Source organism: Leucopleurus acutus, assembly GCF_964270905.1.
Source record: "Leucopleurus acutus genome assembly, chromosome: 20".
NCBI lineage: Eukaryota > Metazoa > Chordata > Mammalia > Artiodactyla > Delphinidae > Leucopleurus > Leucopleurus acutus.
Window position 1 is genome coordinate 18,996,866 of NC_139162.1, and position 23,798 is coordinate 19,020,663.

Sequence of the window (23,798 nt, forward strand, 5' to 3'; positions counted from 1 at the left end):
GTGAGGGAGCTGGAAGAGAGGAAACTGGTATTTGAGCACCACCCTGCCCTTGCTCACTGCTGTTCTCACTGTGAAAAAAACACATGCTGACTGGTTGAGTGGGAGGATACACAGGCCCAGACTCTAACGCAAAGGCCCCCCGAGGTCAAGGCCCCTGAGGTCTGCCTATGCTCCTACACCACCAGCCTGGCCTGAATCCTAGGGGAACCTGCTGGATCAGCCCTCCCCCTCTTGCCTGTCAGCTCTATATTGCTCAAATCTTTTAATCTTAAAACTCCTCTTAACGCCTCTTGACAATTTAGCATCTGCCATCTCCGTATTCCCCCACACTCAACCCCACACTAGCTGTCTCTGTACCTTTACTTCTCTTCCATGCCTCATTTCACCAGTCTGGTTTCTGTTCCCCAATACTCTACTGAACTGCTCTGAAGCCAGCGATGGCCCTTAATTGGTAAATCCAAAGGAGACTTTTCTGTCCTTATCTGACTTGACCTCTCTGTGGAATTCAGCATCCTATTCTAGGCTTTATCGCAGAATTATGCCAGACCATCAGAAAGCTGGGTATACTTGGGGCACATGGTCTTATCCCCTACAGAACTTGCTTTCACCAAGTTTTGTTTTGGCATTATGCCCTTGGCTTACACTAAAGAATACATGGGAGAAATTTCATTTGGAGTTACATGCTTAGAAAAGCTTTGCTTCAACTAAGCAATTTTTTTCTTTCACTGTGAGACCTATGTAACAGGATCATGTTACCATTACTTTAGCTGGCCACACCCTAATAAATCTTTTTCCTCTCAAACTATGTAGTAACCTTTTATTCTAATTTATTCTAATTTGTATTTTCTGGGGTTTTGACTTTATATCATTTACCATTTGTATTTTCTATACATTTCTTCAAATTCTTTGTGGAACAAGATGAGCTATAAACCTGAAATTGTATACACATATATATTTAATAGAAAATACAGAAAAACACAGAAATACAAAGTTGTAACAATCATAACATAACCTCAATTCAAAATTTGCAGACCTATTTGAAGATCACAAAACTCTTCCAGGAGGCATAAAAGACCTCATTAAATAGGGGACACTACTATCTATATCCATGATCAGAAAGGCCAAACATTGTAAAGATGTTAATTATTTCTAGTTCATTTAATCTTCAAAATCTCTGAAAAATAAACAAGATATTGAGGACAGCAATAAAATTTCTGAAAAATGAAGCCCACATTTTTTTTTTGGCCGCATTGGGTCTTCGTTGCTGTATGCCAGCTTTCTCTAGTTTCAACGAGCTGGGGCTACTCTTCATTGCAATGCATGGGCTTCTCATTGTGGTGGCTTCTTTTGTTGTGGAGCACGGGCTCTAGGCGCTCAGGCTTCGGTAGTTGTGGCGCACGGGCTTAGTTGCTCCACGGGATGTGGGATCTTCCCGGACCAGGGCTCAAACCAGCGTTGCCTGCATTGGCAGGCAGATTCTTTAACCACTGCGCCACCAAGGAAGTCCCCAGAAGGCCATTTTTTATTTCCAAATATTAACATAGTATAAAGCCACAATAAGTAATACAGTACTGTCACTATCACAGCCAGCCAATGTAAACAGAGAATCCAGAAAAAAACTCCTAGCATATAAAAAGTTGTCTACAACTTTTAAAAATCAGTTTAAAATTAGTGGGGGAGGTCTTCCCTGGTGGTGCAGTGGTTAAGAATCCACCTGCCAATGCAGGGGATACGGGTTTGAGCCCTGGCCCAGGAAGATAACCACATGCCACGAAGCAACTAAGCCCGCGCGCCACAACTACTGAGCCTGTGCTCAAGGGCCCACAAGGCACAACTACTGAGCCCGTATGCCATAATTACTGAAGCCCGCGTGCCTAGAGCCCGTGCTCCACAAGAAAAGCCACGACAATGAGAAGCCCGCACACTGCAACGAGGAGAGTAGCCCCACTCACTGCAAATAGAGAAAGCCCATGCACAGCAACGACGACCCAACACAGCCAAAATAAAAAAAAAAACAAATAAATTTTTAAAAAACAATAACAAAAATAAAATTAGTAGGAGAAAGAGAATTATTTGATAAAAGGTACCAGAAAAACTATAAATACTTGGAAAACAACGAGTTATAGCTTTAATCCACCTGGAATATATTCTGTTGTCAGAGATAAGGAGAGACGTTAACAAAAACACAAAAAAGACATTGGAGTTCCCAGGCGGTCCAGTGGTTAGGACTCCACGCTGTCACTGCCAAGGGCCCAGGTTCAATCTCTGGTCAGGGAACTGGGATCCCACAAGCCACAGGGCCACACACACACACAAAAAGACAAATCCAAACACCAAACTTGAAATAAGATATAGGTGAGTGGCCTTCTGATCTCAGAATAAGGAAGGCTTTGTGTTTAGATTCCTAAATAATAGAAGAGCCTAGAGGAAACTGTTGAAATTTTGACCACCTTAACGTAAAAATAAATAAATTTTTTTGTAAAAACAAAAACATGTTGAATAACATGGCCAACCAGAAAATATATTTGCAGCATTTTATGACAAAGGATTAATACTAATATCCTTATTATATAAGTAATTGTAAATTTTTTTAAAATTTTCTTTATTTTCTTTTCAGCTGCACTGGTTCTCCATTGCTGCACACAGGCTTTTCCTCTAGTTGAGGCGAATGGGGGCTACTCTTCGTTGCGGTGCGTGGGCTTCTCATTGCGGTGGCTTCTCTTGCTGCGGAGCACGGGCTCTAGGCGCGCGGGCTTCAGTAGTTGTGGTGCCTGGGCTCAGCAGTTGTGGTTCGAGGGTTCTGGAGAGCAGGCTCAGTAGTTGTGGCGCACAGGCTTAGCTGCTCCGCGGCATGTGGGATCTTCCCGGACCAGGGCTTGAACCCATGTCCCCTGTATCGGCAGGCGGATTCTTAACCACTGTGCCACCAGGGAAGTCCCCAGTAATTGTAAATTTTATAAGAATAAGACAAATACCAAAAGAGAAAACTGGGAAAAGGACACAAGTACATCATTCAAAGAAATACAAATGGCAGATGAGTGAGGAAAAAAAAAAAACACAACCAAATCTCCTAAATATTGAGAGGAATACAAATTAAAATAATGTCACAGCATTTTACCGCTATTAAACTGTTAAGGCTGTTTTAAAGGATAACTCCCAATGTTGGTCAAGGTGCAGTGAAATGAGTGAGGTAACTCACAGATACAGAGAACAATCTAGTGGTTGCCAGAGAGGAGGTGAGTTGGCGGGGTGGGCGAAAAAGGTGAAGGGGACTAGAGGTACAAACTACCAGTTACAAAATAAATGTTATAGAGAATAAAAAATATTAACTTTGTATGGTGTGCAATCTAAAAAAATATCGAATCGCTATGTTGCACACCTGAAACTAATATAATGTTGGAGGTAAACTATACTTCAATGAAAAAAACTCAAAAAAACAGCAAGGTAACTGGTGATATGAATCAAGAATTTTTAAAATATTCAAATTACTGTGATCCAGTAATTCCACTTCAGACTTTATGCCCAGAAATAATCAGAGGACTTCCCTGGTGGCTCAGGCTAAGAATCCGCCTGCCAATGCAAGAGACACGGTTCGTGCCCTGGCCGGGAAGATCCCACATGTCGCGGAGCAAGTAAGTCCATGTGCCACAACTACTGAGCCTGCGCTCTAAAGCCCACGTGCCACAACTACTGAGCCCATGTGCCACAACTACTGAAGCCTGAGTGCTTAGAGCCCGTGCTCTGCAACACGAGAAGCCACTGAAGTGAGAAGTTCACACACCGCAACGAAGAGTAGTCCCCGCTCACTACAACTAGAGAAAGCCCGTGCGTAGCAACGAAGACCCAATGCGGCCAAAAATAAATATTAAAAAAAAAATTAATTAAAAAAAAAGAAATAATCAGAGATGAACACGAAGATTATAAGGACATTATTAATCAGAGTGAATAATTATAAACAACCTAAAGGTACAACCACAGGAGAATAGTTAAATTTGGTAAATGATGATACATCCATGGAACAGAGTATTATGCAGATATTAAAAATCATGTTTTAATGTAATCCTTATATGAGGAAAATGCTAGTTCCATATCTAAAAAAAGGCGGGGGGGGGGGCAAGAGGAGAAACAGAATGAAATAGTCATTAAGAGCTTAGGCTTTCCAACCAGAGACCTGCATTCCAATTCTGGTTCTTCTACTTACTAGCAGTGTGGCCTGGAGTGAGATATGCTACCCTTCTGTGCCTCAGTTTCCTTTTCTACAAAACAAAGATAATAATCATATCCATTTCACTGGTTGTCATAAAGATTAAATAAAACAATGCAGGCAGAGCCTGGCTACTGTGCTCCTCTGTATCCTTATAGGTCACCCCAGAAGGCAATGAACACATGTTAGCTTAACATATGACCTTTCTGTTTCTTAGAATTCTAATCACAAACCTTAGATAAATTTTCCCCACAAAAATGACTTCTCTGATAAACTACCAATTATCTACAGAGTGAAGGTAGCAACCAGTAGACAGAATCTGGTGACTGATCAAATCCAGGAATGAAAGAGAAAAAGAGCCAAAAAGGAACAAAACAGCCTCCCAGGCTGGTCTATAAGTCTGTCCAGCATATTGCTTCCAGACTAAATCTTCCTGAAATGAGGCAGAAAAACTCATGAGGATTGAGGGTTACTCAATCAACTCCGAACTCTTTGGCTTCGATCCCAGAGTTCTGTATGATCTGTTACCATCCTTTTGACCCATCCAACCTCACCTTTGGGGTATCTCCCACACAAGAGCCTACTGTCTTGTCCCCTCCAGGTCAAGTTATCCCCTATTCAAAGTCTTCTCAACCTTGACCAGTGCAGACTGAACTCTAATTTATTTGCTTCATTTTTGTTATTTTGTCTGTAATATACTGTTCTATGTATCTGTCTTTTCCCCTAATAGACTATTAGCTCGTTAAGGGCAGGAACTATGCCTTTTACTTCTGAATACTCTATAGCAATGAACACAAAAACAGTGTTAGGTAAGCAGCAGACATTCAATACTGGTGTCACTGTCATATGAAACATGTATAAATGGTTCCTGCACATGACAAAAGCAGGAAGAGAACATGGAAAAACAAAACCTTGTTTGTATGCTACGTGGAACCTTAACTATATGAATTTATATCCTTTATTGCTGTTTGTGTCATTTCTCAAATAGAAAAAAATAAGTCTTAACAACAAGTACAGGTTTAAGATTTCAAAAATCCTGCCACAAAAATAAAAGCTAATTGTGAATACATTAATTTTTGAAGATGTTAAGACTTAGTAATTTATCACCTGATTATGTGGCTAGATAGCAAATGTGTCAGGTTATTTCTCAAAGGAAAACAACCAAAATAACCTTTCATACTCACTAGTTCAGAGTTTAGTCATTTGGGGACACTGGTTATTATAAAATATATGTGTACTAAGAATAACACATGTGCATTGAGAATAAGACAGTAGAGAAGGACAATTTCCAGAAGCCTGCTTTATAAATAAAATCACCAAAACTTTTTGTTTAATACACTATTGTTGTTCTCTACAGGGACAACAGATAGCTAAAACCCCAACTTATTTCCTGGAGCAGATCAGAAGACCGTCTACACTCTTGGCAAGAAACAGCAGCCCCAACTCCCCACTGAGATTCCATAAGCCACAGCAATTCTGAAATAGCCTAACATGGAGGTCACCTAATAACTTGCCTTCAGACTGCTCAATACAAAACATCAGACATCATTAGAAGGCAGAGAAGAGAGGAGACACCTTGTAGCTTTCTCTTTTCTAGATCTTTAAATTAGAAGAATGCTTTTAGCCAGGAGGCTGAAAAACCTAGTCCAGTATTCTGACTGCAGAGGATACTAAGTGTCATTAGGACAAGGGAAAAAAAAAAGGAATTACAAATAAGTAACCAGTTTCTCCTGAGAATGAAAGGAAAAGCTGACTTTTATTAGATGCAGAACACTAGCCAAAAATAACAAAAATTATTTACCCTTTTGGAACAAAAGTTAGGTTTAAAAAGTCAAATAAAATAATCATTTTATTCTACTATTTCTGAAAATATATACATCGTCTTATCTGACAGCTTAAGATAACTCAAAGCAAAGTATCATGCTAATTAATACTGAGTACCAGGAAAGTTGCAAACTACCATAAAGAATGGGGAGGAGCTGAGTGGAAAGGATGACTCAGTCTGAGAAGCAGAAAAACATTAGCGTCCATTTACTTCAGGGTGACTGGAAGCGGAAGCAGCCTTTATCTGAAGTAGCACTCACCTACTCAGTCACATGTACACCTTTCTCTTCCCTGTTGTGTGCCATTAACTTTAATAAGAACAGATGGGGCATTTGGGGGAGGGGGGAGAAGTAATTAAAAGGGAAATAAAATTGTATCTCTTTTAAGTAAAAAAGGTTAAGAGCACCCCAGTTTTTAACCCACCCTTCTCCCCATTTGTTAATATTAAAAGGTGCAGTCAAAGCAGAACAATGATTCTAACAGTTACTTGAAAAAATCTATTTATGGAGAGCTTTGAACCTAGGAGATAAGGAAATACATACATACTAATAAAATATTTGTAATTGCAACAATATTAATTCAACAATATGGTGAAACAACCACAGGAGGTGAAAGAATTCTTTTGCTACAAAGAATAAGAAGTGCTAAACCAATAATAATTCTTTTATCAAAAGGCACCTGATGCTGGGTACACAGAAATAAATTTCCCTTTTAATTACTTGGGGAAAAAAGTCCTAACTGCATAGGGCTTGGTTCTCAGAGAGCTCCTCAGCTGACAGGGAGACAAAGAGAACAACAAACAAGAGCTATACAGCGTGTGCTATAACAGAGGTTAACACATACTTCCCACCATCCTGGCAAAAAGGATAGCTTAAGCTGGTGAAGGAGGGCTTTAACAAGAGGAACTGCTAAAGGTGGATCTGAAAGGATAAAATAGACCTTGACAGGCGAACTACAGTAGAGAGAAACATTCTAGCAGAGGAAACAGTAAGTGGAAAAAACTTAAATATGTACAGAATTAGACAAACTTTGTGCAAAAAAATTCAAGTGGGACTGCATTAAACCACCTCGTTTATTATTGTGACCTGGTTTCATAGGTCATGTTCTAGGCCCTCATTAAGGGTACCCTGTTTATTTCACTTATTGGACATTTATACGTGAAACAGAAGACAAAGCCTTTCTGGCAGTCAGCATCCTAGTGCCACAGTATGGATTGGAGGCTGCCTCCCAGGCACGAGCTATCCCTCTCTGCTTTCTACAGCCTGAATGACACTTTTGCTGGCATACAGCAACCTAATGCCTCATTTCTCCTTGTTCTCCCAAGGGTGACTATGTCAGACCCCACCAGGTCCCTCCTTGCCCTGCTCCAGGCCCATAATCCTGAAAGCAGCTCAGAGTTAAGACTGTCTTTAGAGTGCTCCTACAATGTTTCATCACTGAGAATATGAGAAAGGTTGGGGATGTACAGCAAGTATCACCTTGAATAAATAATTATGTTATAAAAAGGAATAAATTACACACATACAGTGTAAAATATACAGTACATCTATGGATTGGGGGCAGGTTCTACCTGAGCAGTGGTTCCCAAACCTGGTTGGTGTCAAAATCACCTGGTGAGCTTTCAAATGCACAGATCCCAGAGATTCTGATTCAATAGGTTTGGGGTAGGACAGACCTTATTTCAAAAGGTCCCAAGGTAATCCTGATATAGAATGTCTGCTGACTATGGCTTTGAAATGACTGACCTATTGATAGAACACAACAGCTATGCACCCTAAATGCAAGTCGACATAAATCAAAACCACTTAAATACCCATGGTCTTCTACTATTAGAATTTTTGGTTCATTCTTTACAACAAAGAATCATTTCATTTATTTATTTGGAATAATAATAATAAAAAAGCCTACCTCAGAACTAATATGATTCCCATATAAGCAATAATGGAATGTATGACTCAAGAAGGAAGTTCTAAAATTTCACCTCTATTGTGGGTAGCATCAATATCAAAAGAACTCTCTAGATGGTATGGACAAGCTCAACATACGACAAAAGGAAAAAGGGGGAAAGAAAAAGAGAAATGGACACACATAACGGAGTGAATTCATGGTTTTGCAGTGTGTGTCAGTGACCATGTGGCCACTGCTCCAGGGTCTCTATAACCCAGTGCTCACTCCTGAAGGCTACTTTGTAGAAACAAGACCATTTTATTTGGTAAATGGGATCTCCTATAAGGTCAAGGTTAAATCAGAAGTCAACAGCTTAAACAATGTCTGTACTAAAGGCATAGTAATAGCAATAATAAGTGGCAATATACTGCCTTTGAACAAAGATCAAAAAACAGTTAATATGAAAAAAATACAGAGACATCCTTAGTGAGTAAACAGTATAGCATAAAATATGAATAACAGTTAAAGTGTTGTTCAACAGAACAAAGAAATCTGAAAAACAGAAAAAGGCTATACACGCATAGGAACACAGAGCATTTTAAACAATAAAAGAAACAAAATGCTACTTTGAACTAATATTAGGTTATAAAAACAAGTAATCTGTCAACTTGGTTACTCCTGAGAAATATGGAAACAAATAGAGGAAAAAAAGAAATATAAAACGTAAAATAGACAGCTAGTGGGAAGCAGCCGCATAGCACAGGGAGATCAGCTCAGTGCTTTGTGACCACCTAGAGGGGTGGGATAGGGAGGGTGGGAGGGAGGGAGACACAAGAGGGAAGAGATATGGGAACATATGTATATATATAACTGATTGACTTTGTTATAAAGCAGAAACTAACACACCATTGTAAAGCAATTATACTCCAATAAAGATGCTAAAAAAAAAAGAAATACAGACAAAAGCTTAATCAAATACTCAAAAGACAAGACAAAAGAAGGATCAAAGGCCTTGTCCACCAAGGAGCTGGAAAGTAAAAAATGTATTACATAATAAAATTTATTCCCAACAGGAAACCAAGTCACTACTATTTTATAGTCTCAACATACACCTACAACAAAAAGATTTTAAACAGAAGTAGAAAGCTGTAAGATACAAATAAAACAGAAACATAAGAAATACTAAAAACAATTAGGGTGTCCTCTATTATTATAGTTCTGCACCATACTTCTGTGAATGTATAGTATCTTGCACACACTTAACAATTTGTGACAGTGATTATGCTATACCAGAGTTCTGTAATACCAGAGTTTATCTAAAAAGTAGTAGGCTGGGGGCTTCCTACTTCCGCCTGCCAATGCAGGGGACATGGGTTTGAGCTCTGGTCCGGGAAGGTCCCACATGCCGCGGAGCAACGAAGCCCGTGCGCCACAACTACTGAGTCTGCACTCTAGAGCCTGCAAGCCACAACGACTGAGCCTGCAAGCCACAACTACTGAAGCCCGCACGCCTAGAGCCCGTGCTCTGCAACAAAGTGTAGCCCCCGCTCACCTCAACTAGAGAAAGCCCACGCGCAGCAACGAAGACCCAACACAGCCAAAAATAAATAAAATAAATAAATAAATTTAAAAAAGAAAAAAGAATCTGCCTTCCAATGCAGGGACATGGGTTCGATCCCTGGTCAGGGAACTAAGATGCCACATGCTGCGGGGCAACTAAGCCCATGTGCCACACTACTGAGCCCACGCTCTGCAACTGGAGAGAAGCCCAAGCGCCGCAATGAAGATCCCGCGTGCTGCAACTAAGACCCAAAGCAGCCAAAAAAAAAAAAAAGATAGTCTACCAGACTGGCTCTCCCCCCCCCCATTAGGGTATATTTTAAACTAGAAAGGCTGCTCTAAGTCAGGGTATAATTCCCCCCCCCGCCCTCCCCACTGCACACAAAGCATCAAGATATCTGTCTGCTCTTTTCTTCAAAAGCCCTCACCCATCTAGGACATTTTAGGACTCTATTTCCTCCTTCCTTGTTGGGGAAGCTAGTGTATCACCTACCTCTTTCAAAATAAGAAACACAGGATTTAATTTGTGTGAAAAATGTTTAGAGCTATAGCTATATACTTGATAGGATTCTGAATAGATTAAAGTCTATGCACTCAAATTTACAATTAACTTGGCTTTCATTCAAAGTCAATTTACTCTTATTTTAGAAATAATTCAAACCATGGGGAATAAGGAGACATGAAGTATTAGAGGCAAACAGCTAAGGCCAACAACAAGGAATAGTTTAGAAAGCTTAACATTTAGCAATAAGGAAGTATGTTCCCAGTAATTTGAGGTAACAGGGTATCTAACAAGGAAAATGTTCATAACATATAACATGAAAAAAGGTTACAAAAGAGGACACAGGATAGGATTCCAGCTTAGTTTAACAAAACAAAAAATACAACAAAACTAGACAAACAGCAATTCTGTTGAGATCCCCTACCTTAAGTCAGGCCGACATTATATCTTGCCTGGCCAAGTGCGATGGCCTCCTGACTAGTTTCCCTGCTTTCCCTCTCGCTCCATTACCACCCATTTTTTACACAGTGGCCACAGATTTCTAAAATATAAATTCATTATCAGCAAGGAGACTTCCCTTCTGAAACCTCCCATGCTAAAACTCTTAGGCTGAAGTCTAAACCCTTTCACTGGGCCTCCAGGGTCCTTCAAGGCCCTATCAGCAGATCTGCATCCAGCCTCATCCACTCTGCTCTAGTCACTGCTTTCAGTATCCAGAATGTCCTAGGTTTCTTTTCTCTTGCCTCTGGGCCTTTGTACATGCCACTCTCTCTTCTAGGAATATATAAGCAGTTCAACGTCTATGAATTTATCGTACAGATACACTAGTACATGTGCCCAAAGAGCTGTATGCAAGAAGGATAATTATTTTAGCATCTTTCTCTAACAGCAAAAGATCGAAAACAACTCAAATGTCCAGAACAATGTGTATAGTATGCTACCATTTGTGTTTTTTTAAAAAAAGATAAACACATGTTTATATATATGTAAAATTTTCTCTGGAAGGATATATGAAAAATTGGTAATATTTATTACCTCTGGGGAAGAAAACTGAGGGATGAGAGGCAGGGGGAAGTTATTACTTTTCACTATTATCATTTTGTACTGTTTGAAACATTTCCTCTCATGTCCTTGTATTGAATGTGGTAGTCACAGAATACTTGCACAATTACATGTTGTTGTTGTTGTTGTTTTTGCGGTACGCGGGCCTCTCACTGTTGTGGCCTCTCCCGTTGTGGAGCACAGGCTCCGGACGCACAGACTCAGTGGCCATGGCTCACGGGCCTAGCCGCTCCGCGCCATGTGGGATCTTCGCGGACCGGGGAACGAACCCGTGTCCCCTGCATCAGCAGGCGGACTCTCAACCACTACGCCACCAGGGAAGCCCTACATGTTGTTTTAAAAACTGTACCGTATGTACATGCCCATTTACAAAAGTGGAGGAAAAAACCGAAAGGAAACACACCAAACTATTAATAGTGTTTACCTCTAGGGAAAAGAGTAAAAGGTTCGTTAGGTTCTAGTATAATTCTACAATTGTTAGACTCTACCAAAGAATGAAACTAAACATTACTCGAATGATACAAAAAAAGTTTAAGACCAAATTTAAGGAAAGGTTTAAGAACTGTCACTGCAACCTCAATTCCCTCTAACACTTGGGCAGATACACGGCTGCCAGTGCCCTCCACCTGCCTGCACTTTTGCAACTGTTCCTGCAAGGCTCTCCAGCCTAACTTTACTAGGCAAAAATACTTTTATTATTTCTTTATACTTATTGGAAAGCTTCAGTACTACTTCCTATTGTATTGTATTCCTTTTTCCCTTTAAAAATTATACAATACAGATAATAGGAGAAAACTCTGATAAGCAAGAATATGAACTTATACATTTTACATAAACATGCTGGTTTATATCCAGTCCCCTCCCCATATATACACGTATTTACTCTCACACGAAATCACATTGTGCATACTATTTGATAATCTGCTTTCTTTATGTAGCATGTCTCAAATCCCTCTCCATTTCAATATATTTCTAGATGTAATAAAATGGTTGCATGACATTCTATTACAGTTGTCCCTGGGTATCCACAGGGAATTGGCTCCAGGACACCTCCCAGCCCTGGCCAGATACCCAAAATCTGTGGATGCTCAAGTCCCTTATATATAAAATGGCACAGTATAATGGTCCCTCTTTATCACATTTGGTTGAATCTGCAGATACAGAGGACTATCTGTAAATAGGTGTATTATAATTTAATTAGTCCTCTATTGTTGAATATTGTTACTCCTAAATTTTGATAATTCTGAGAAAAAAAACCTATTTGCATTATAAAATAACTATGTTATAAAACTACAGAAAACCAAGAAAAGTCACCCCAAACCTAACCACCCTCACACTACTAGTTTATTTTGTTCTGACTAGTGTTTTGATGCCTATCCATTTAGTCTTTTTTCCCTTGGCATTCATTCATTCAAACAAGCTCTTGCTATATGCCAGGTTATTACTGTTTGAGTTTTTCTTTACTTTTCTTCCATAACAATTTTTTGTACCATATTTTAATTTTTTTCTTCCAGTTTTACTTAGGTATAATTGATGTATAGCATTTTAATAAGTTCAAGGTGTACAGCATATGATTTGACTTACATACGTCATGAAATATTTACCACAGTAAGTTTAGTGAACATCCATCATTTCATACAAATATAAAATTAAAGAAATAGAAAAAAATATTTTTCTCCATGATGAGACGCAGGATTTACTCTTAACTTTCATATATAACATACAGCAGTTATTAATTATACTTATCACCTTGCACATATAAGCACCCTAAGTGCTTATGTATCTTATACATAAGTACTTATGTATCTTATAAATGGAAGTTTGTATCTTTTGTTGCCTTCATCCAATTCCCTGCCTACCCCTCCCCCCACCATGTACTATATTAAAAAACAAAAACAAAAACTTCTTATAAGCATTTTGCTGGTTAATAGTCTTCCCAATCAGCTTTTTTTTAGTGGTTGTCGAACATCACTCCCAACATGGGATTTGATCCTGTTTACTTATCCATTTGTCTACTGCTCAATATATTTTCTGATCAACTTCCTGATAAGTCCCACTTAAGTTCACTTAACTTTTGTACTCTCTGGTGGTCATCACTATTCGATTTAATGCAAAATATATACAATGACCAACTATTGCTAAAGTGTAAAGATCATCGCTTTACCCCTATGTAGCACATTATAGTTAGTTACAAACACACAGCTGACTCTCAAAGAACACGGGGTTTAAGGGAGAGCTGAACTTCCATGTAGTTTAAAATCCAAGTTTAATTTATAGTCAGCCCTCCATATACACCACACCCTCATTAGTGGATTCAGCCAACTCTGGGTTGTAGCACCTTAGTATTTACTAGTACCGTAGTATTTACTATGGGGGAAAAAAAATCTGTGTATAAGTGGACCAAGCAGTTCAAGCCCACATTGTTCAAGGGCCAATTGTATATATTTCCCCCTAACGATACTACATTTAACTGTCGTAAGCCTCCAATACAGTAGATATATCATTTTACAAATGGGAAGGAAGGGACAAGGAAGTAACCCTTAATGAACTTGCCACAGCTATTAAGCTGCACACTGGCTAAGCCTTGGTGCCCTAGTAAGATTAAAATCTAATTTTATGCTTCCTTTGTATTTCCTGATACACCTAGATCAGGGTCTCTCCTCCAGAAAGCCTTTCCCAACACCTTTCACTAACTTCTGTAACTGACCATCCTCCCTGCACCCTGAACATAGTTTTATCAGAGCACTGACAACACTTATTTATAGATCTCTTACCCCATACTCTACTTAAGACCCTCAGGAAAAGGAACCTTTTCTTACTTATCTTGAAATCCCCAGTACCTAATGCACTCCCTGGCACAAAGTAGAAAGGCAAGTGTTCAAAGGATGGAATGAGCACATTAAAAGTGCTCAATAAATAAATATTGCAGGTATTTAGAGCACATCTGAGTTGATCCAATTTACATCATTTCACAGAAAGTCACACTTCAGTATATCTAGAACCAGTTAGGTTCAAATATAAAACCTGTGTTCAAAGAGCAGGCATTATCAATACAGAAAATGTAATTCTTAAGTGCCATTTACATTAAGAGCAATACTCTAGTAACAATACTTAGAAATTGTAAAACACACAAAACAGTTAAGAATAGATGCTTTCAAATAATTATTTTAGGAGTCATAAGGTCCATAGCTTAGGATTTAGCCATTTTATTATGACTCTGACTAACCTGAATGGGGGCGGGGGGGAGGGTACAAAAACCAGTATAAATTGTTAATTATGCTTGAGTTAATGTGACATTTGTTTTCAAAATTCTGTTTTATAGAATTTACAGTTTTAGACCTGATTTTGCTCATTACTGCTGCTTTTCTTTTAAATTATAATTCTTATATCATTGGAATGGTCTTGATGACTTGGTCCAGCCATCTAGAACTGTCTACTAATCTGCAAAGAGCTCTTGTTCATGTTGGGCATGTGTAGTAACATGCATACAAGCAAACAAGCTCCATTTAATACAATTTAACTTCTATAGTCCACAGTAGATACTCCAGGGGACAAAGTAAGGAGCTGGATGGTAGAGCTGTTACATAGCTTGAAAGTACTGCTTCTCAAATGTTTGCACTGTAGTACCTATACAAATAGGGCTTCCCACTCCCAAGCACTCGTGCCCTATTTTGTTGAAGACCTGTGTTATCTTAGACAGTCATAGAGTTCACATACTTCTCCTAAAATACACATCTGCTTTAATGTAAGAAAATTTGTAATTACTTACCAGTTAAATTACTTAACTCACCGCCCCCTCAGTGAGCACAATTGAAGCTCCAAGAAGATGGGTCATGTTTATCTTGTGGCTTCAAGTACCCCGGAATCATACCACTTTGTACCCTAAGGGTATTCATATCCCAGTTTGAGAACCAGGGATCTAAACAATTAAACTAGTCATAACACTTAAAAGTGACCAAAATGTTCTTACAACCCCATTCCCCAAACTCTTAAGGCTAGTTTTCTCAATAACTTTTCAAATCAGTATTGTTTCTCTTTTCAGCAGCTCATTAGTATGCACTGTGTGTCAACATTAAAAGAACCTGCAGGGCACAAATTATTTCTGGAGCGACAGAATACTAGCACATACATCTTGTCCTTCATATCTATCGAGGTACCAAGCTGCCCACTTGGAAAACAGAGTTGAAGAAGAGAAGAGCTTTCACTCCTGTTCCCTTCCTCCTCTCTATTTTCCAGGCACAGCTTGTGAGAAAAATCTTAATAGTCATTTAGATGATTCATTCATATAAGCTTATCTAACTCAGCATTTGTAACCCTCACTTTTACACTCCTTTTCGCCATTACACAAGTGCAATTAAACTATTTTCACATTTTTTAGGGGATAAGAAAGATGTTCTTCCTGATAGCCTGAGAAGAGATGATTTTCACACCTAGAACCCTACTTTATTGTTAATGAAATCCCAAAGCCCAGTAGACTCTGACATTTATGAGAGGCCTGTTTCAAGTTCCCTATACTGTTCATTATATTTCATAGCAGAAATTGTAGGCTAAAGTAAATTTTAAGTGACCCTTTCAAATGTTTTTAAAAAAATTATTTATAATGACTGTAACACTATGAAGCAAACATGGGTTATCAGCTAGGTTAACTCAAACTAAGTGAGACAATTTTTATCTAGGATACCAGCTTCCCCAATAATAGGATTCCATCTGTTCCTAATCAAAATTACAAATTGCCACAAGCCCTGGACTTCTGAGGTCATTTGCCAAGAGTCAAAATATACATTTTGGAATGTATATTTGGGTTGAATGAAATGTATATTTGGAATGTATTTTGGGTTTCTACAGAAAAGCAGCCACCATATCCTTGTGTCTTTCTGTGTACGTACTCAGAATGGTACTTGATGCTTTATACACATTCTCATCAACTCCTAGAATAGTCTCTTTAACTGGTATTATTCTCACAAATAAGGGCTGTAGGAGTAGAAAGGTTAAGTAATTTGCCCAGTGTCACCCAGCTAGTAATACAACAGTGCACGCAGAGTTTCAAATGGAGTACTGCCTGAATATAAAGCTTGTATGCCCTCAATCACCCACTGTCCTGTATCTCCTATACCCAAGAATGATCCAGCAAATCCTCCAACCCCAGAAAGGTCTTATTACTCCTATTTTTAAGACCAAGAAATGGAAACAGCATTTACCTCTCCGTGGCTGCAAAGTCAGTTTGAGCAGGGAAGACAGAACTCAGCTCTCAAGCCTCTGGTCAGCAATCTGTCCACTACTGCATCTTGTTCTTTGGCCCCAGGTCTGTGATCATTCTAAAATAGAAGCACAAATCATTTTATGAACACCAAACACACACAAATGCAGATACAGTATGAAAAGCAAAATGAGGGCAAGAGGAAGACTAATAAAATTGGGAAACAATATACTTGCTAAAATGTCACATTACTAATTGACATGCTGTAAATGTCTATCAAGTCAATAATAAAACCTTCACTTATTTTTTTTTTTTAATTTTAATTTTTTACAGTACGCAGGCCTCTCCCGTTGCTGAGCACAGGCTCCGGACGCGCAGGCTCAGCAGCCATGGCTCACGGGCCCAGCCGCTCTGCGGCATGTGGGATCTTCCTGGACCGGGGCACGAACCCGTGTCCCCTGCATTGGCAGGCGGACTCTCAACCACTGCACCACCAGGGAAGCCCCCTTTACTTATTTTTTTAAACATTTGCTAAATATATAAAGAACTGAAGATTTCTGATTATCAAAATAGCACCCCATTGTGACCTTGCAACCAAATAATGTAAATACAGTTAAACTACCAAAAAATTAATTCTTACAGATGCAGTAATACTCCTTTAACAGTTTATTTCCTTATCTTCAGCAAGTAGTGGTTTTACTGATTAAGTTAGTTTAAACCACAAGTAAAGACTGTATTTTTCATGTAATAAGATAACTACGGGGGGAGCTTTCACTACTGACCTTTGAAAATCCTAGAAGCACAGCAACGAAATATCTTTTTTTAGACAGATAACAAAATACTTTTAGGTCATATTGTTACCTGACAATTCTCTCCCTAAAATACAAATAAATGGACTGTCAGGCTTCAGGCAATGGTAGAGAGGTACTTAACTCCGTGGCAGGGGGTGGGGGGGAGAAACTCCCAAATGAAATGAAAGAGCTAAATTTAAGCATTTCCAAAGAATTTGGCATATGAGGTAATTAAGAGGGAACCCATCTCATAACTAAAGCCCACAAAACTAAACTGATATAATACTTTACCAGATGAAGGTAAAGAAAAGTCTCCTCTGTTGAAAAGGCAATTTATAACAACATAAGAAGAGAATTAGTGCATTTAGTCCACGAAACACTTTTGTATTGGAGTCCATATATTGTCACTAATGTGCGTCAAAAGGAATGAAATTTTATGCCCTTGAAAACTGATGGGTGACTAAAATAAGATCAAGTGTGGAAAAATCACTATTCTTGGGGTATATGTTAGCAGTCTATATGCAATGCCATATCTTTGCATTCAAATACTAAACACTGAGAAAATGCACAAAGGTACTTCCAGGGAAGATATGAAGACAACAACTAGAGAAAGTTTGGGGATGTTTTAAAAAATATATATGGTATGCCAAATCTACACATATAATTGTGAACCATGGTCTTCAAAGTTATACATTACTTGCCATTATTGTTCTTTCTAAACCTGTATACTCTTTCTCAAAGCATTAAATTATGACAAATCCTACTTGTTTGAAGAGGGACCTAATTTTTGGCAAAAAAGCCTCTAGTCGTCTGAAAACAAGATAGGTAAGCAAGTTAGACAGATGGTCAACTAGGTTTCTGGTTTAAAAAAATGAAATACAGCCTATAAAGTAGTTAATGTAGAGTGAATTTGATGCCAGTAGCATCCCTGAAGCAAAAAAACAGCCTCTGGAGGAACATTCTGCCAGCAGGCACCACTCTGCAAGGCTCTGCCTCAGGGCCCTAGTCAGCCACAGGTGGCTTCTGCCACTCCCAAGGAACTCCCCAAGCCACTCAGAGAAGTCTTTGGTGGGTGCCCTCATTTTTTCTATGTCCTTTAAAGCAAAATCCTAAAGCTCTTAAAATTTGAATGCATATTAAGGCTAACTTTTACAGCTCCTAAATTTTAAGCTGGTTGAATGGATCCCTAAAGATAACTTTTACAGCTGTTTTTTTTTTTTTTTGCGGTACACGGGCCTCTCACTGTTGTGGCCTCTCCCATTGCTGAGCACAGGCTCCGGACGTGCAGGCTCAGCGGCCATGGCTCACGGGCCCAGGAGCTCCGCGGCAATGTGGGATCTTCCCGGACTGGGGCACGAACCCGCGTCCTCTGCATTGTCAGGCGGACTCTCAACCACTGCGTCACCAGGGAAGCCCTACAGCTACTCTTAAATAAGCAGTATTTTCCTAGGTAGGTAATCATTCCTGTTGTAATCTTCCTCATACTAGTGATTTAAGTTTCTTTGGGTAAACTTATGTCCTGAATTTATTCTCTCTGTAAACTTAGTTTTCCAATAAAAACAAAGGGGACTTCCCTGGTGGTCCGGTGGTTAAGACTCTTAAAAAGAAAAAAAAAAAAAGACTCTGCACTCCCAATGCAGGGGGCACCAGTTAGATCTCCGGGTTCTATCTCTGGTCAGGAAACTAAGATCCCGCATGGTGCATGGTGCAGCCAAAACAAACAAAGTATGAATCCTGGCATACAGGAAATCTTAAAGGACAGCAACTCTGCAGACAAGATCTATACCATTAAAACGACATAAAGGGGACTTCCCTGGTGGCGTGGTGGTTAGGAGTCCACCTGCCAATGCAGGGGACACGGGCTCGAGCTCTGGTCCAGAAAGATCCCGCATGCCGTGAAGCAACTAAGCCCATGTGTCACAACTACCGAGCCCACACAAGAGAAGCCACCACAATGAGAAGCCTGCGCACGGCAACGAAGAGTAGCCCCCCCCCCCCGTCGCGACAACTAGAGAAAGCCCACGCACAGCAAGGAAGACTCAACACAGCCATACACATACACATACATACATAAATAAATAGAGTATTAAAAAAAAAGACATAAACGATGTGTAAGACCAAGAAGTTGATGGCTATACATGGCACAACTGAAATCAAGAAGCAAAACATGGTCTATGGAGCACAGTGCTACTGAGAAAACAAGCTTTCCTCCTGATTCAACTACAGACCCGCTGGATTTTAACCCGTGTGGACCTTATTTTAATAAGTAAAACATGCCACCTGCCATCCATAATTTCAAAAGGAAAGTAAAACTGAAAATTACAAGAATGCCAAAAATTACACAAATGGACCAATGTTTTAGACAATTAAGCATGGTTCTATTCTCAAGCCTGATGCTCCATCAACACTACTGCATTTAGTTACTTAGGGCAACTTTATTATGGAGGAGAGGGAGAAGGAACATTTTTGTAGGGTTCAAAAAAGTAATGTTGAAAACACTCCCCTATGGAGGCATTTGCTGCAGAATCCTACAGATAGAGATTACACACAGTAGACCGGTCAATTTTGCTTAGCACCAGGCTGTTTTAATATCCTCATAAACTTAACATAGCCTCCCCACTCCCCCTCCCCGCTATTTAATCAAGACTTTCCTCTCTCCAAAGCAACCCCAGTTGATACATCAAGTGCTGCACGATATTGTATTAAGGTACTAGAATATTTGAGGGAAAAGAAAAAACTGGCAATTCGACAGGAAGCTTTTTAATGATGCACGAGAACTTAAGGACAGAATAAATTTAACATACATTCCCTGTTTAACTTCTTTTGCCACCTAAAGGGGACCTGGAATTTTAACTTTCCTATTTGATGTAAACTCAAAGAAAGCAGGAAAACGCTACATATGCGAATGTTTACTTATTGCTGAACTCAGGGCTGCAGGAAGTCAGCTACTAAAAAGTAGTTACATTACGCGTAGATATTTATAAACCAACTGCAACTAGTGACCCAGGATTTAATTACAACATCATCCCTCATATTTCAGCATATGGGCAAATTACCAGTGGAGTCAAGAATAAATTCATTCTGCCCTACTGGCGCTTTAGATCGGGTTGCACAATCCCGGGGCAAAACTGCCTTCGCCTAGCCCTAAAAGCATCAGGTACTAAATACTGTAGTAAGTTAGCGTCAGGACGTTTTAAAGCGAGACGGAAACTCAAGAGTTGCCTGAACCAATTTAGCCAGCCCATAATCCCGAATTCAGGAATCTGTCACGTCACTTGAGATCATAATGAAATTAAGTTTTGATCCCTTTGAGATCTCTTAGCACACAAAGTCAGGCTCCTATCACTGCAAGGGGAATCCGACCCTGGCTCGAGAAAAACTTGTGGAACTCGTGTCCTTTCCGCCAACCGTGGGGGGGCCGCACCGGTCGGGTCGGGCGAGGAGCCCGGGCGCTAGTTTGGGGGCGCAGTGGGGCTCGGCGGGGGCGGCGAGCGCGCGTCCCCCCGCCCGCTCAGGCGGCGTCGAGGCGCGAGCAGCTCAGCCAGCCTTGCAGAGGGAGCTCTCGGCAGCTCTGGGGTCCCTCTACTCGCAGCCGCAGCAGCGCCGCCTGCGCCACTCGGTGGAGACGGAGACCAGCGGCGGCGACGCGCGGACTGGGAGCGACCGCGGAGCAGCCGGGCGGCGGGGGACGCTCGCAAGGCCGCAGGGTAGGTTCCGGGACTGGGCAGGCTGGAGGATGGGCAGCCCGAGAGGCGTCGGCAAGGGCCCGACACCCATACTGCATGGAGACCTGGCTGCGCGCGCGGTGGCTGGGTGTCGACACTTGAGCGAGGCGGGCGCGGAAGCCGGGGAGCGGAGATCGCCTCTCGGCTGAGGCCACCCATGGCGGGAGGGGCGGAGGGCAGAGGGCGGGCCGCGGCCGGGTGATCGGTCGGGCCAAGAGCTGGCCTCGAGGGCAGAGACAAAGGAAGGAAAATGGAGTCGCCAGCGCGCGGGCCTCTGTCGGTGCCACCGCCGGAGGCCTAGCGCGCCGTAGGAGGGAGGCCTAGCGAGCGATCGAGCGGGCGGACGGGGTGGGGGGGGGGCGGCCGGGCCGCGGCGGCGACGGGCAATGGCGGCGGCCGCGCCGCAGCAGGGACGGTAGAGGGAGACAAACACCCCCCGGCGGCGGCGCTGGCGCCGGGCTACAGCCAGCGCCGACCGGAGCGGCCCCATCGTGACACCTAGAGGCGGCCCGCGAAACCTCCTCCACCCGGGGCCCCCTTACCTCCGCGCCACACCCCCCGCAGCGCTCGCTCCGCCGCCGCTCCACCGCTCCGGCCACCCGGCGTCCCCAGCCAGCTCCGCGCACCCGCACCGGCTACCGCCACCGCCGCTGCCGCCAAAGAAGCAGCTCCGCGCACGGTTTAATCGCTCCACAGACTCGGACACAAAATGGCGGCGGCGCGGTGCAGTGCGCCTGCGTCGGCGCTGCCGGGGCCGCGGGTGCTGATAAGGGAAGGGACGGGTGGGGGGGCCGGTCGGGCGACGAGTGGAGGGCGGGGGAGGAAAGGTGAGGGGAGGGGTTGGCGCAGGGCAGCATGGGAGGCGGCCCCGGGCGCCAACTTTCAAAAGCGGGCGCGATGGCGTCACGGGACGCGCTGCGGGTCGCGTCACGCCGCACGCGCCCTCGACCGGTCGCGCGTGGGTTCTTAGAGAGCCCGAAGTCCGGGCTCCCGCTGGGTGGGGCTTCCTGGGCGGAGGCAGTCGCCTCTGGGCGGTCCAGGATCCCGGCCCGGTTGACCTGGTTCCTTAGCTGCAGTCACCCGCTCTGAATCCGTAAGGGAGGGGGTCGGGGGGGAGGGTGTTTGGAGGAAGCGCGCGCGGGTCTAGGCGGTGGGGCTAGGCGGTGGGGCTGAGGCGGTTCTTGGGCGGGACCCCTGTTGGGGCCCCGCCCCAGTCTCCTCCCTAGCAGGGCCGGACCCGCCCTCCGAGCGCAGCTCCGCAGCCCGCCACCGGGTAAGGCCGGGCGGGTCCCTTCTCGCTCCCGGCTCCTCAGAAGCAATCCAGCGCCTGCGAGCCACGGCAAGCAGGGCTGTCCTTGCCCCGCGGTTTTGGGGGATCTCTCCCCCCTACAAGAGGGCCTCCTAATACCGGGTGTGAGAGAAGAGGGCGAGGGCTTTCTGGTGTGCCCAGGCCATCTCAGCCCGGAGAGGCCAGAAGAGGCCAGACTTGATGCTTTTATACGATCATAGCAGTCTTTTGCCAAAAGGACTTTCTGTATTTGGAGCGGCGTAATTGTGTATTTTATAAACGTACATTTCTTGTTTTTGCCCGAGAGCTGTTGAGCTCTTTGTGGGCGGGGTCCTTCAGCCCCTCACAGTGCGGTCGCCCCTCCCCCTCCCTGAGATGCACCTGCGGACTCTACCCAACCAGCGGTAAAATTCCCTGAAGACTGACTGGAAGATGTTCTGGTGGCTCAGGGAGGAGAGTCTTTGATACTTATGGTAATCTGATTCAGGACTGTATTCTCAACTCCCTTACCTTAGATCACGAAGAACAAACGGACCCAGCGTCAAGTGGGCAGCTTCTGCTCCATTGAGCTGATTGTTCCATTATGAGAATGTTAGCCCAATGTTGACAGATATTTTGTTTGTTTTTTTTCTTTTTAAAGGAAATCTGGGGGGGGGGGTTGTGTGTAAAATCTCCAGGTGTTGGCAACTAAATCAGATGTTTTAAAACTGCATGAGCTGATTAAGCCGCACGTGGGGGCTGTCAGTTTATAAGACCTCTGACTTGGAGGAAAGAGTGAAGAGAAGTTCCAAGGCCAAATCCTAGGCACTCCAGCATTTAGAGATAGGGTAATGGAGAAGGAGACTGAGAAGGAACAGCCAGGAAGACAGAAGGAAGTCCACAGTGTTGAATTTGGAATCCAAGGGCAGAGAAGGATTCAGGTAGGAGGGGAATGGTCAACTGTGTTTAGTGCTGCTGAGGGGTAAACTTGGGCCAGAAACATGGATATACTGAATTGGTCACCTTGGAAGACGAGATTATCATTGGTGACTTTGGCTTGATTCATGTTGGTAAATCAGAGGTGTGGACCTGACTAGAATGGGTTGAAGAGTGAACAGGAAAGTGAGGAAATAGAGACAGCACACATAGGCAACATGAGAGAAGCTTATCTGCGAAGGGAGCAAATTCAGGGATAAATGTGGAAGGATATGGGGTTAAGAGAGGATGAAAGAATTCTAGAGCATGTTCTAAAAGATGAAAGGGTTCTAGAGCATGTTTATTTGTCATTGGGAGTGTGATACAGGAGAGCAAAGCCTTGCTTGACTTTTTTTTTTTTTTTTTTCCTGCGCCACAGGGCTTGCAGGATCTTAGTTCCTTGACCAGGGATCGAACCCAGGCCCACAGGAGTGAAAGAGCTTAACCACTGGCCTGCCAGGGAATTCACTTGCTTGACTTAAACCAGGGTGAAGTTCATGGGAGAATATAAGGAAACTGGGAGGATTGACCCTGGATAGAAACAGGATGCTTCCACTGTAGGAATTAGGGTAACAAGGGTGAAGATGGGTGCAAATGCAGGGGAGAGAGAAAGCAAGCTTGCAGTTTTCCTAGTGGGACTGCCTTGGTGGTATGGGGTACCCATTTGAAGTTTGTGATCATGAGTTTAAAGTTAAACCAGTTGGCCCAGTGTGCGGTTTTTCTCTAAGCAACATTCAGCTGCTTGGGTACAGACATGAAGAAAAGGGATAATTTGGTTTCTCAGCACCAACACCCAAGTTTTCT

General features: G+C 42.4%; 1 protein-coding gene across 4 annotated transcripts in view; it reads right to left on the bottom strand.

The window, feature by feature from the left end:
• The window catches only part of CTCF (CCCTC-binding factor), a 49,213-nt gene extending 27,685 nt beyond the window's left edge, over positions 1–21,528 (bottom strand). For 2 of the 4 annotated variants that reach the window (XM_082863398.1, XM_082863396.1), the window contains exons 1-3: positions 21,295–21,528; positions 16,238–16,354; positions 14,809–14,921 (exon numbers count right to left, since the gene is read on the bottom strand). The gene's annotated coding sequence lies outside the window, so the exon portion shown is untranslated. The remainder of the gene's footprint in view (positions 1–14,808; positions 14,922–16,237; positions 16,355–21,294) is intronic. The other 2 variants (XM_082863399.1, XM_082863397.1) reach the window with 1 other exon arrangement.
• Between the last annotated feature and the right edge of the window lie 2,270 nt (positions 21,529–23,798).